Source organism: Triticum dicoccoides, chromosome 4A (genome assembly GCF_002162155.2).
Source record: "Triticum dicoccoides isolate Atlit2015 ecotype Zavitan chromosome 4A, WEW_v2.0, whole genome shotgun sequence".
NCBI classification, from domain to species: Eukaryota; Viridiplantae; Streptophyta; class Magnoliopsida; order Poales; family Poaceae; genus Triticum; species Triticum dicoccoides.
This window is the reverse complement of record NC_041386.1, coordinates 677,305,731-677,319,656: the sequence shown is the minus strand read 5'-3', so window position 1 is coordinate 677,319,656 and position 13,926 is coordinate 677,305,731.

Below are 13,926 nucleotides of genomic sequence, written 5' to 3'. Positions count from 1 at the left end.
GACGCCGAGCACATCGTCCCTGCCAGGCTGCCCCGACGCCGCCCGCCGCCCCCGCCGTCGCCATCGCCATCGCCCGTGCCCGTCGTCATCGCCGCTCGCGCCTTCGCCATCGCCCGTTCCCTGACCCAACGCCGTCGCCGCGCGCAGTCCCTGCCCCGACGCGCGCCGCCCCTGCCCCGACGCCGTCGCCGTGCCACTCCCCGCGCCCCTGCTCGCCCCGACGCCGCCCGCCGCGCGCTCCTCCCTTTGTGAGCACCGCGCCTCTGCGACCCCGCCGCCGCCGTGCTATTTTTTTATTTTATACATGCTATTTTTATATGTTTTTAGATTCATATATGTATGTATGTATTTTTTAGATATATGTATTTGTTTATGTTTGTTCATATATGTATGTATGTATTTTTTACATGTTTTTTGTATGTATGTATGTATGTATTTTTTCAATTGTAATGATGTTTTAAAGTATACATATATGCAAAAGTTAGATTTTTAGAAAAATTTTATCTATATATGTTCTCTGACTTAGTACATTTTAGGTTAGTTGAATTTTTAGAAAAATTTTATATATCTAGCTAGGAAAGGAAGAAGAAGAAAAAGAATGAGAGGAAAAAGGAAAATAAGAAGAGGAAGGAAGGAGAAGAAGATGGGAGGAAGAAGAGGAGAAATAAATAAGAAGAGGAAAAAAGAAGAAAAAGAAGAGGAGAAGAAGAAAGGAATAGAGGAGAAGAAGAGAAAATAGAATATTTTTTATTTTTTTCTTGTTCTCCTCTATTTCTTTCTTGTTCTCCTCTTTTTTTTCTTCTTTTTTTCTTCGATCTTCTCTTTTATTCCTTTCTTCTTCTCCTTTTTTTATTTCTTCTTTTGTCTTTTTATTTTTTATCGGGTATGTCGTTGTCCATATACCCCCTCCCGATAACTTCAACACGAGGGGGGAGAGTCGATATACCCCCTCCCCGATAACATTATTTTCCCATATATGTATGTCGTCGTTGTCGATATAACCCCTCCTGGATAACTTCGACATGAGGGGCGGTCGATATATATACCCCCTCTCGACCGTGATAACTTATACCACGGCAGCACCCCCCTCGGCCCTCTCGCTCGACCAAAACTCTCGAGGACACCCAAACCCTAGAGAAAAAACGATGTTGGTCTCCAGCCCCCTCCCGCCGCGCCCCTACCCGACAAACTCTCTCGAGGCAGCGTCGAGGCCACTAATTAATATGATTCCTTACTGTGATTAGCTAGCTAGTTCTACGTTTGCCACTAATATATCCATACCTGTCATGTTTGAATAGTAATTGCCATGTTGTAAATATTTGTAGAAACTATGGACACCCCCCGAGACAAAGCAACAGAAGTGATGTTGGAGGAGATAATCGCACATGGAAGTGATGTCGTCTTATCGTTTCTGAACGACACCGATGGTCTGGAAGGACAGGGTGAAGAAGCAGGCAATTATGATGGCTCCTTTGACCCAATGCTGGTGCAAGAAGGAGACCATGAGGACGGCTCCGGTGACCCAATGACGATGCAAGAAGGAGACTGTGATGACGGCTCTGGTGACCGAACTGAATCTGGCCAGGTATATATATTAGTTAAGCCTGTGCTGACTAGCTAATTGATGAGTTCATTATTTTGGTATATGTACACATATTAATTAACTCTCGTCTTTCTTCTTTTTTCTAGCCCTCCGGATCGAGCACAACTTCGGTAAGGAGACGAGGCCCGAAGAAAAGTTGAGCTCGGATGAAAGGTTTGAGATCACAGCAATCGCGCGCGACGGCGAACCGATTGAACCCATCCGGACAAAGAACGCATTTGCTGCTCAGTGCGGGGTTCTTGTTAGGGACAAGATCCCGATCAGCATCCACCAATGGTATAAGCCTAAGGAGGAAGACCCTCAGGTGTCTTATGTCAATGATATGCAGAAAGATGATCTTTGGACTGAGCTGAAGGCAAATTTCACCCTACCGCCAGAGGAGGATCCGGAGAAGCCAGTTAAAGAGCAATTAATCAAGTCTTGTGCTCTTAAGAAGATGGCAGGCCTATTCAGGAGGTGGAGGAAAGAGCTGAAAAAGTTTGTCGACAAAGAAGAGACACCAGAATTCATCGGCAAATATGAGAAGATTAGAGATCACTGGCCCGCATTTGTGGCCCACACGACATCGGAAAAGGGTAAGAAGATGTCGGCGACAAACAAGCAAAATGCTGCGAAGAAGAAGTTTCACCATCGCACGGGGTCGGGTGGCTACCTCAAAGCCCGGCCTAAGTGGTCCAAGGCTGAGAATGATCTGCTTGATAAAGGGATCGAACCAGAGACAATGAGATGGCCAGACCGTTGCCAGACTTGGTTCTTCGGGGCTGGCGGAACCTTGGACCCTGTATCAGAGAAGTGTCGTTGGACGAACGAGCAAATGAAAACACCAGTCAATAGGCTTTGGCACTATATCGATGCAGCGCAGCAAGGGACGTTCGTTCCAGACAGGGAGAAGGACGAGCTCACAATGGCCCTCGGGAATCCTGAGCACCCTGGACGGACACGAGGCACGCCAGGCTCCATTCCATGGAAGGTTGGTTTTCCGAACGCAGGGGGTTACAAAACCCACGAGAGGAGGAAGAAACTCTAGCAGAGCCAACTGCAGGCGCTGCACGAAAGGGTACAAGGGCTAGAGGAACGAGAAGCAGATCGCAGCAAACGACCTGCCGAAGCTACCCCGCCATCTCAGCGGAGAAGCAGCGTGGCTTCCACCGAGCTGCTTCAGCCGGAGCATGTATTGATGGCTCCTGCTAGCTACCCCATTAATTTTATCACAGAGGCTCAAAATTGCCACCTTATGACGCAATGGTAGAACTTAAAAGTCAAGGCGGCTGTCGGCCAAGTTCGACCTTCTGAACCCAGCACAACTTTTCACTATCGTCCGATTCCAGAAGGATATGCTAGGGTGACGGTGGACGAAATAACGGAGGGATTTGAGGACCTCCATCTTGACCACCCTACCGGTGAAGGGGAGACTCGGCTGGGTTCTGCTCTGAAGACTCCATGCCTATGGCGGAAGGAGTTCATCAAGCTTCCGAACTGGATGCCTCCTCCTCCTCCTCCGGTGAGTCAGGGCACTCCGCCTCCTCCACCGCCTCCTCCTCCGGCGAGTGACGATCAGGGCACTCGGCCTCCTTCTCCGGCGCGTGGCGGCACTCCGCCTCCTTCTCCTTCTGCGCCGGCACGCCCGAGCAGCCAGCAGCCTCCTCCGTCTCCGGCGCGTGGCGGCACTCCGCCTCCTTCTCCGCCTGCGCCGGCGCGCCCGAGCAGCCAGCAGCCTCCTCCTTCTCTGCCTCGCCAGCAAGGGTGGAAGAGACCCGCCGCCGCCCCGGCTGTTCCGACGCGTCGTAGTCCTTCTCCTCCGCCTCGTAAGCAAGCACGAAAGAAGACAGGCGCTGCAGCCGCTCCGTCTGCTCCGGCGTCTAGCAGTACAGCCAGTAGAGGCGGGAAGCAATACATATACGGTCCTTCTCTCAAGCCTCTAGAGAAGTTACCGTACGAGAGGACCTAGGAGGAAAACGCGAAGATCATGCAGGCCGAAGTGGACGACTTCTTTGAAGGGTTGAAAGCAAAGAGACATCCACCTCCGGAGGAGAAGGTAGATCCGGTGAAAGCAAAGCGCACTATCGATGCCCTGAGGAAACCACCAAAGTCTCCACCGAGAACCAACTATGAGCGCATTACTGAACAGACATATCTCGAAGCGGAGCGGTCGGGAAGTACTGTCAGTGATAAAAGGTTAAAAGAACGAGCAGCTGGGAAAAAAATTGCCCAGTTCGGCGAACAAGCAAAGCAATCATGCCCCCGCTCAATGTGTCTAGCGGCGACATCGTCGCTAATGCTCCTAGGGCGGTGGCCGGTTATGGCAATCTTGCAGATTACCTTCCTGGCGATCAACTTCCTGATTTCTTGGAGGTGGACGAACACAGATACGAGTACGGGATGCCTCTCGTCAAAGATGAAAAATCTCTAACAACTATGATGCGAAGATTCCCTAATTGGTACATGCAAACCTGTAGAGAGTCTGGGGGGACGAATGCTTTGTATCTGAATATTAAAGAGGAGCACAACCTCGTTGGAACTGATCTGTTGACTATTCCATTTGAGGAGTTCTTCGAGTTCTTCAATCAAAAGGCCCTCGATAAACTAACGGTCTTTTGCTACTGTCTGTAAGTACTATTTCTGTCAGTAAGTCTCTATATATAGCTCGGCTCTTTCATTGCATGTATTTATAATTAATTATCCTCACTATATTATGCAGATTGAAGATCGTCGAGTGAAAAAAACAAGAAATGTATGATATTGGGTTCATTAACACAAATATCATAGATGAAATTCAGGTTACAAAGCACGCCGAAGAGGCCGAGGCCAACTTGCTACAATCGTTGACCAAAAATCAAAACAAAGATTTAATACTCTTTCCTTACAACTTCCAGTGAGTGTTACTGTCGTGTGCATATTCAGTTTCCCTTATTACTCCAGCGAGGTTATAGTAATGTAATTGATGAGTTATGCATGCGTGCGCAGATTCCACTATGTTCTTCTGGAGATTAAGCTTGAGCGGGGAGTAGTAAGCGTCTTAAACTCGAGACGAAAAGATCCTGAAACATATGCGGACATGACTAATTTGCTCAACAAGTAAGTTCAATCGATCATTATCGCACAATATCGGCAACTTTTTGTTCATTTCCTGATATCTCAAGTAATAATAATTATTTTCTTTGTCTTGTAGTGTTTGGAAACAGTTCGCCGCAGAAGTTCCGGGACTGCCGAAGGAGTTGCCATATACATACCCGAAAGTAAGTACTACTAGCTAGCTAGTTGCGCGCATCTCCCGTTGATTCTATAGTTGTACTTTCATCAATGCCATTTATAATGCTTCATTATCAGTTTGATTGACCTCTATTTCTCATATAGTGCTTGTGGCAGGAACAAGGGAATGATTTCTGTGGATACTACGTGTGCGAGTTCATCTACAACGCGACTTTAAAAATAAGTGGGGCTACTCTAAAAGACAATATGAAGTGCGTAAGCAATAATATTCACAATTTCATTTTATTACACCATCATTTCTGTTGAGTTTCATTCATATATGTATGAACCCCATTCTTCAAATTAGACGTGGCAGATGCGGGATAAACTCCTAGAACAAGATCGCATGAAAGCAATTCAATAGGAATTGGCGGGATTCTTTCTTGACCACGTCACCAATAAAGCCGGAGAATACCATGTGGAAGTTGATTTCAATTGCTAGGGGATTGTATGAGATCTTACATATTGTATATGTATGTAGCCAGTAGCGTCGGATAGATAATACGAAAACTTGTTGTTCGACCAATCTCTCGGAGAAGGAGAGGTCGATCGATCACTTCTCTCGGTATGCATGACGAATTTCTGTACTTAATGGTTCCCTTCATTTTCTTACTAGCTAGCGTGTCGAGGGCCTCTCTATGTACAGTACGTAGCGTCGACCAAGCACGGACATAAGAGAGGACACTTCTCTCTATTAATTAGCTAACTAACACAATATTTGAAACACCTAAATTAAGCCCCCAAACCCCCCCCCCCTTAAAAAAACAAAAATCCCAGCCACTGAAATGCTGACGCGTGGATGCCTTTTGGTACCGGTTGGTGCCACCAACCGGGACCAAAGGCCCTCCTGCCTGGGCTCGGCGCACCGACCACGTGGAGGCACATCTGTCCCGGTTCGTGTTAGAACCGGGACTAAAGGGGGGAGGCATTAGTAATGACCCTTTAGTCCCGGTTCAAGAACCGGGACTAAAGGCCCTTACGAACCAGGACAAATGCCTTGTTTTCTACTAGTGTATCCACTTGATGAAGGGGTGTCGATAGTCCGAGCCTAATACCAAACAAACATCACACCTAAGCCTAACATCTAAAACCGGAGGCCCCAGCCAAGCAATATACCTGGTCTGGGGCACACACCAGTCCGGCGCACTCTCAGAAGCCACCGCCGACGTCTTTCACCGATCCATCTTAAGAGCAGATACTAACGCCATGACCTTGCCAGGTCTGCCATCGACGCCACCACGACGCGAGGCAACGCCATCCTCTTGCACGAGTCCATCTACACACATCAAACGCCGAGACTCCACTGCGGCACGCCGCCGAGATCCCCAGTCGTCGATGTGTAAGATGAAACACCGCTCCACCAAAGATGTCCGCTGGTCCCTCGAGCCCATTCACACCTCCAAAACTGACGTCCTGAAGCGGGAAATGACGCAAGAGCGCCGCCGTCATCCGATCTACCGATGTAGGGTTTCCCCTGGAGGTACCACATAGCGGTCCGAAACTTCTCCACGGCGATGTCTTCAAGAAGAGAACGACACAGAAGAGCACCGCCATCGCCGCCCTTGGCATCTAGCCGAGGGCAAGGTTTAATTTTCACTCAGATTTGTCACAAGAACGTCCATCAAGTCTTGTGTACGGATCGCCGCCATCTCCACCGGGGACTGGAAGTAGGTCCCAGGGCGCCACCACATGACCAGCCAGCAGCCGCGCCGTGCGAGCAGCTGGGCCGCCCGCAAGCCCCAACCGCTCCACCGGAGAACCCTACACCAAACCCCGCCGCCGGCCCAAGAGAGGACGATGCCACGTATGGCTAGCAGCCACCGCAGCCAGCCGTGCTGTCGCGCACCACGGCCGCGCCTCGCCGCCACTAGAAGAAAGCGTCCCACACAACCATCCTCGGGCAGAGGAGAAGAAGGCCTCGCCGCCGCCTAGGCCGAGAGGGCTTTGCCGGGCGACCTGCGCTGGTGGCGGCGAGGGTGGGCGGAGGAGGTAGGAGGGGCGAGGGGTGGTAGATCTGGTCTCCCCCACGGCTGCCCGCGGGGACGGCACGGGGAGAGGAGATCTGGGCAGCTTTGGTCTCTTGCCTACATAAACGCCATGGTCGTCGAAGAGTGCGCCGGCTCCTCGTGCTGATCTGCATTTCCTTTAAGTCGGTGGGTTTAGTTTTTTATTCTGATCCCTGCATATTCCGTTGCTGCACATGACTTAGTATTCTAAAAGGTGAACCTTCTTTTATCTTTTCACTGATGTTCGTTGTTCGATAATCTAAAAGGTGAACCTCTCCCAGGTAGGAAAATTGTATTCTCCGTGGTTCGGGAAAATTACACATGGACAAATATGACCGGATGATGAGTAACGGTTTCCACTTGCCTGCATAGTGCTATCTATTAATAACTATTGGCCTGCAAGGCCAGCCAAAATTTCAATTTATATCTATTATTATCTCAGCCCCACCTGTTTTAGCATATTGCACATATTTGCTTCAATTTTCAGAAAGGCGATCTAGGCAAGTTTCCATCATGCTGTGATCAACCTTTCTAATGATTACTGGAACAATCATATTACTACATACTAATTGGTCCTAATCTCAGACAACTTTTAAATTTTAATTGGAGAATGTGCTCTTTAGGATAAACATACTAGGAATTTAGGTGTCGAACATAAATTCGGTGGCCTATATGTTACATTTTTTTGTTCTATGTGCATCTCTCCGATAGGTATATTTGGAGCAAATGACCCGTTGCAACGTGCGGGGAATTATCTAGTTGCCAAAGTAGATTATGTTCATTAACCGCAAATTCTTGTAGGTTTGTCCCTTTCACATTAATTAGTCATCATATTAGTTCCATATCGCATCGCTTGGACAAAATATTTTTTGAATACGTCAGTGTGCAATCGTACATGTCCTTGTAAAATAATTAAAATGTAAGTGTGTCTAAAAAGAATAAGATTGTCTGGTCCTAGCTTTCTCGCATTTATTATGTTAGGCAACAAACACTAACAAGGGAAAAGAGACACTCCTACATACAAAGTTAATTAAGTCCCTTACAATTTTGCACAGTTGACTGAGGATTTATTTCAGATCTAAGCTTGTACATGAGGTTCGATTTTCCAAGCCACAAGTTAAATTTATCAGTCTCATCGCTCCCTTCGTCCAGAATTACTTGTCGGAGAAATGGATGTATCTAAACATATCTTGGTTTTAGATACATCTATTTTTATCCATTTCTGCAACAAATAATTCCTGACGAAGGGAGTATATTACTTTTCCAGCATCTTGAGATGACAATGGATTGAGAAATGAGATGTAGTGACTAGACTAATACTTACGGAAAACATATCGAGTCAAGCCAAAGCAAGCGGGAAAATCAAACTTTCACTTAATATTATGTTGGAAACTTATCAACCAGTTGGCATTGAAACAAGACCAGCTGAAAAGAAAATCAAATCAAGCAATACAGAAAAAAGAGAGATCCAGTAGTCCTAAACTAGTCACTGACCAAATAAAAAAGCATGTGCTCTGAACAAGAATATTTTAAAGAGACCAATAACAATAATTTGATTTAATCCGAGATCAATATGGCAACAAAACTAGAGAAAGATCAACCCATCAGATTCGAAGATATCCCAGTGGAGTGCTAATCACGATTCATGTTAATCCTGCTTCTCTTGGAAACAAGCTTTGTGGTATTCTCTAGGAAAGAAACTATAATACCTTACCAAAGTACATTTACAATGAGTGAAATTCTACCCTATTGCCCTCATTGGTAGAATCATTAATTCCTCCTGGTTGTTGAATCTTCTAGATTTTCTAGTAGTGCATCCATAGGTATTAAAATGTTATTACCATGATTTCACATACCCAGTGTCAATCCGAGAAGGCTGGTTCATGCACCAAATATACCACAAACACACTACCGGCTCGGTAATCATCATTGGTATCTTAGTTGGAGTACCAGATAGTCTTACCCTCTAGATTGGAATGAATGGATGCTCTCAGAGTACTATAAAGATTCGACGAAATAAGAGATAAATGAGAACTAAAATCTATTTAAAATTCTAATAGCTTAATGGATATAATAACATTTATCGGACATGCTACATTGTCATGTGATATGACTTCTATGGACTTTATGCATTGTTTGGAATGAGTGTGTGTTCGCCTTGTTCACAGTTGTTAGATGTTTCCATTGGGCATGGAATACATATCTTTCCACTCTCGGGAACAACAAGTCAAGTATTTGTAGGATGTTCTTGATTGGATTATTTGGAGAATCTAGAGTAGTTGAATCTAACAACATGGCCTTTTGTTGACAGTCATCTACTCTCTTATTTCGTGTATACGGGTTTGATTTCTTCTTATTCAAAACTGAATAACAAGAAAAATACACTAACTCCTCTTTGTTGTCGGAAACTGGGGGGAGGGGGGGGTATATATGTGTACCACAATTTTTCATTTAAAATATGTCTACATTGTATTGTGTGCATATATTAATTAATGAGAACTAGTAAACATAGAAAATGGTATGAGTTGGCGAATCAAATTCTAAATAACACAGATAACCAAGACTGGATAACACAATTGCTGATGTGTGTGATGGCAATGAACTTAAGTGTACCTTTAGGAGGGTTTGCTCCGATGAGCTGTTGAACCAGTGGTTTGATTTGGTGAATATACTTAGGTTTTCTCCGTTTAGTGATGAGGAAGATTCCCTGGTTAGGCAGTATGAATCCGAAGGGTTTACACTTCTAGGTCTTTATATGCCATTATCAACTTTAGTCGGCCCTTATATCTGCTAGCTGTTTGGAGTGTTAAGCCTCCCCCCCCCTCCTGTTCAAGGTATTATGTGGTTGTTTTCTAAAAAAATATATGACTTCTGATAATTTAAGGAAAGAGGGGATGGCTAAACCTGTACAATGTGTGCATTGCAAAGAGAGAGAGACAGTTTATCACATGTTCTCTGAGTGCATCGTAGATAGGCAACTTTTGTCAGGTTTTGAAGATATTACTCAAGTTCAAATTACTAATTTTGATCAATTACAAAATGTGATTGTGTGATAAAAGTAATCTTCATATGAATGTAGTTACCTCTGCAATCCTGTGGGGGTTGTGAAATTTTAGAAACTGGCTAATACCCCGCGCGTTGCTGCGGGAATTGGTTACAATATATTTTGATGAAATTTGATATTTGTATAACATGAATATTTCATTGGTAGAGAAATAAAACTAAAAATACATACAATTTATTTTACTATTTAATTGTTAAGGCTACATGTGTACATGTGGAGAGAAATATATTATACTGGAATAATCTATTTAGTTATATAGAATATGATGGTGCACGACACATTGATGTGGTATTCTTCGCTGACATTAAGGGTCTTGTTTTAGAAAATGGAATATAAGGCTAAATTGGCACAGACAATTTCAACAACAACAATGTGACATGCACAGAGTATATATCAACTTTTCTTGCACGGAGGGCATACCAGACAACATCAATCGTAATAAGGTGAAGTAAACACATCAATCATGTATGTTTCACAAAATTGTGAAGTTTTCATTTATCCCTATAGTTCACATGATTGTCAGAGATAATAAATTAAATGGTGATGTGAGTGATTACAACTTTCCTGCTGGAAAAACTCTATTCTGTTATGGCTTCCTCTTGTGGCTCTACTGCAAATTCTTTCCTGCAGACTTAAAAAAATGAACTTGTCAGAAATGTAACTGAGGAGGGTGTACTCATAATCTATACTTTAGCATAGAAATAATCCTTTGGAAAAGCAAGGAATTAGCTTAAGGCCCTTTCTATATGCACCAACCATAAAAAATAGGCTTCTTAGCAAACAAAATATGACAAAGTGTACAATTCCACATAAATATAGTTATCTGAGTAAACGACAAATCTAATTAAAAAAATGGAGATTACATGTCAAGATGAGTGTGAGGACTGCCTGAGAGATCGTTCACCATGTGTCCAGTACTCACAGCAAAACATTAATCGCTTTCTCCCATTAAATCCAAACTCCTTTATCTAGTACATGAACAAACTGAATGGGTAGGAAGCATATGTCCATGGATTGGGAATTAATAAACACCATTATTATGAAGGAGTGAGAATTATCTGATAATTGAGGAGAGCTTACCCGTAGCCTACTTCTGAACTTTGGCAACCCCTTGGTAGGCAGCATGAGAACATAACACACAAAACACATGTCCGAGACAACTCATGGAAAATGAAAATAGCATTGTATAATATATGAAGAGCATGAGAACCTATACATAGGTAAGCATTGAGATCCATATTCCCATGTAGTTAAAACTCACAATCACATGCAAGCAACTCACCAATAATCATAGAAGGTATTACTTTGACAATACTTTCAATTAAGTGGCCGATTTTATTTGAAGCAAGGGCAGATAGCAGAGCATAATGAACTCTCTGCAGAATATTCATGAAAAGAATGGACTAATTCATGCAAACTGACAAAAGTATTTTCATGTGGCAATGATTCTGACCATCAAGGGGGCAGTATTGGATGCCTTTACTGAACTTAAGTAATCTTCTGCTTCATCCATTCTTCCCTCTTTAATTAAGAAACTGTTGAGAGATCGACAAATAATAGATACGGAGAAATCGAGCAGTGGACTGCTCATAAAAGTATAGATCCAAACTTCTCTGAACAGAACCCAATGCACAAATATGTATAAGTGCAGCAGAGCAGATCGTTCAAGATCAAGTGCAATATGTCAATAATAAAATTATTGTCCTATAGATTCCAAAATGAAAAAAGATTAAGGGAAAGAGCCATGCATTACCCATTTAGCTTGCACACGGGAATACTGACGCCGACGATAGGAAGGAGTTCAGTTTGCACACTGCAATAAAATTCCATGTGCTTAAGGTGGCGCTAGCAGTATTGAGAAGACAGGAGAGGCATGAGTAAAGGAAAGTAGTTTGGTAGTACATGGGAACAGACCTCAACTGCAAATAGGGTTCATCTTCCTCTCTTACCGCAAACCATGCCGACCGGCTCACCGTGCTCCAGGCCGGAGGAAAAGGAGGAGGTAGTGATCGGGCTGGACCATGGGCGGCGGCGGCAAGATTCTTCGTGACACCATGACTGTGCGGGGTGGCGGGCGGGTGAAGCCGATGCGGACGGTCGATGGTGGTCATCCGAGCGAAGCCCATGCGGGAGCCAGCGAAGCACTATTGGCATGCGGCCGTTCCGTCCAGGAACGATGCAGTGGCGCTGCATCGAACCCAATCTTGGCATGGAGGTCGCTCGCGCCGGAGCTCGGTTTCAACAGCCGCATCTCGATAAGAAATACGTACGTGCAAAGATGAGATGCGTGAGAAACTGAGAGATGATGCATCTGGGCTCTTCTTCCAGTTATAAAAGGGATGCATCTTACGTTACGAATAGGAAAGGGTGGATAGCTTCGTTGACAGGACTCCAAACGCATCAATTAAAAACTGAATCCTAAGTAAATGAGGGATCGGTTCAGTGGCCAGGTTGGCTGCGTACTAAAATAATCTTGTGGAAACAATGGGTCGCTTCGGTGACCTGGATCTTTGCGTAGTAATGAAAAACCGAGTCCCATGATTTATTGATGGAATTGTGTGGGCACCAGCTGTTGTGTTAGTGATGATGTGGCTGCATATAAAATCAGTTTTTGCTTAGATGGCATGGTTGCCAATGTGGACAGCTTGCATGTTGAGATAAATAAGGTAGTGGGGGTGAACTTCTTAAGTATATAGGATTCCATTGTTTTCAATAGGGTCAGCTGGGTTTCTATGAAAAACGGGTACTAGGTCTGATATTTTGTTACCCGACTTGCATAAAATAGATGTGATGGAATTTGAGTCCTTATTCTGGATGAAACTGGAAGTGCCTTTTGCACTGGAACTAGACTAAACTACTACTGCAAAAAATGGCTGGGATCTATGTCTTGTAAGAAGGAGTGGGGAATCTTGCGCATGGAGGGAGAACCACGTTGGAGTACCAGAAGATGCATCCTGAAGAACAAGACTCCATCCATGTGGTGTTTTCTTGTCTCTGAGCTGGGGCCAGCGTGCCTTTGGTGGAGTTGTTTAACTCCTCTAAGAAAATAGGACACTTTGCTTTCTCTGCTCATCTGTTGAGTTGGTAGTTCTGTACTAGGATGGTCATGTTAGTTTTGGATCTTAGTTTTCTACCCAGACAGAGATGTTGGTGCTCTTGGTTATATGTATGAACTTGATCGAGGTTTCTTTCTTATGAATAGAACCGAGGGGGAATACTCCTTTTCATCAGAAAAAAATAAATGGCACCTGCCCACCATGTTGTATAGCATTCAAGACTCCCATTACTAATGAAGACCTTCTGTGCTGATGTATCTCGTAAAATTTCCAATATAAATGTTTCTAGAAATCGCATCATGTGTGGCCAGATTATCTATATGAATGTGACTCCTGATGGACAGTGTTGTCTCCATTATTTGATGAGTAGAACACCCATGGACTCTATACAGCTTCCTCTCTTACGCCAACCATTAGCAAAATAATTTAAAGAAAAAAAGCACGCTTGATTGAGAATATCAGACATCGGGAATTGAGTGCTTAGCATTCGGAGAACAACTTGTAAAGCTTCTTGGGCATACATGTGAACGTATCCACATTGTTCAGGTCTATTTGCGCGAGCAAGATGCGGTTCTACAACAACCATGACCAGAACAACCTCTTTCCCATCCGTGCTAGGAAAATGCAGTCCCTCAACAATCCCCATTAGAACCATTTCTCATCAATGTGGATGCCTACTTCTGCATGTTTTGTCTCGGTGTTGAACTATTCTCTACTAACTAAGCGATAATTTTTCACATGTGCTCGGTGGAGAGCACGAGCAACCGAGCAAAGATGGTGCGCATGTGTGATCATTTTTGGGGAGTTATCCATGTGTATTGTCTCAACATAGTCCGTCCCAAGCCTGGTTAAAGCAAGGTTGTGATAGGCTTGGAGAGCCAACGTGAACTTAGACACTCTTATGGAGATGAAACACAAAAGATTTTCGTTGGGGCGTAACCCTCAGCG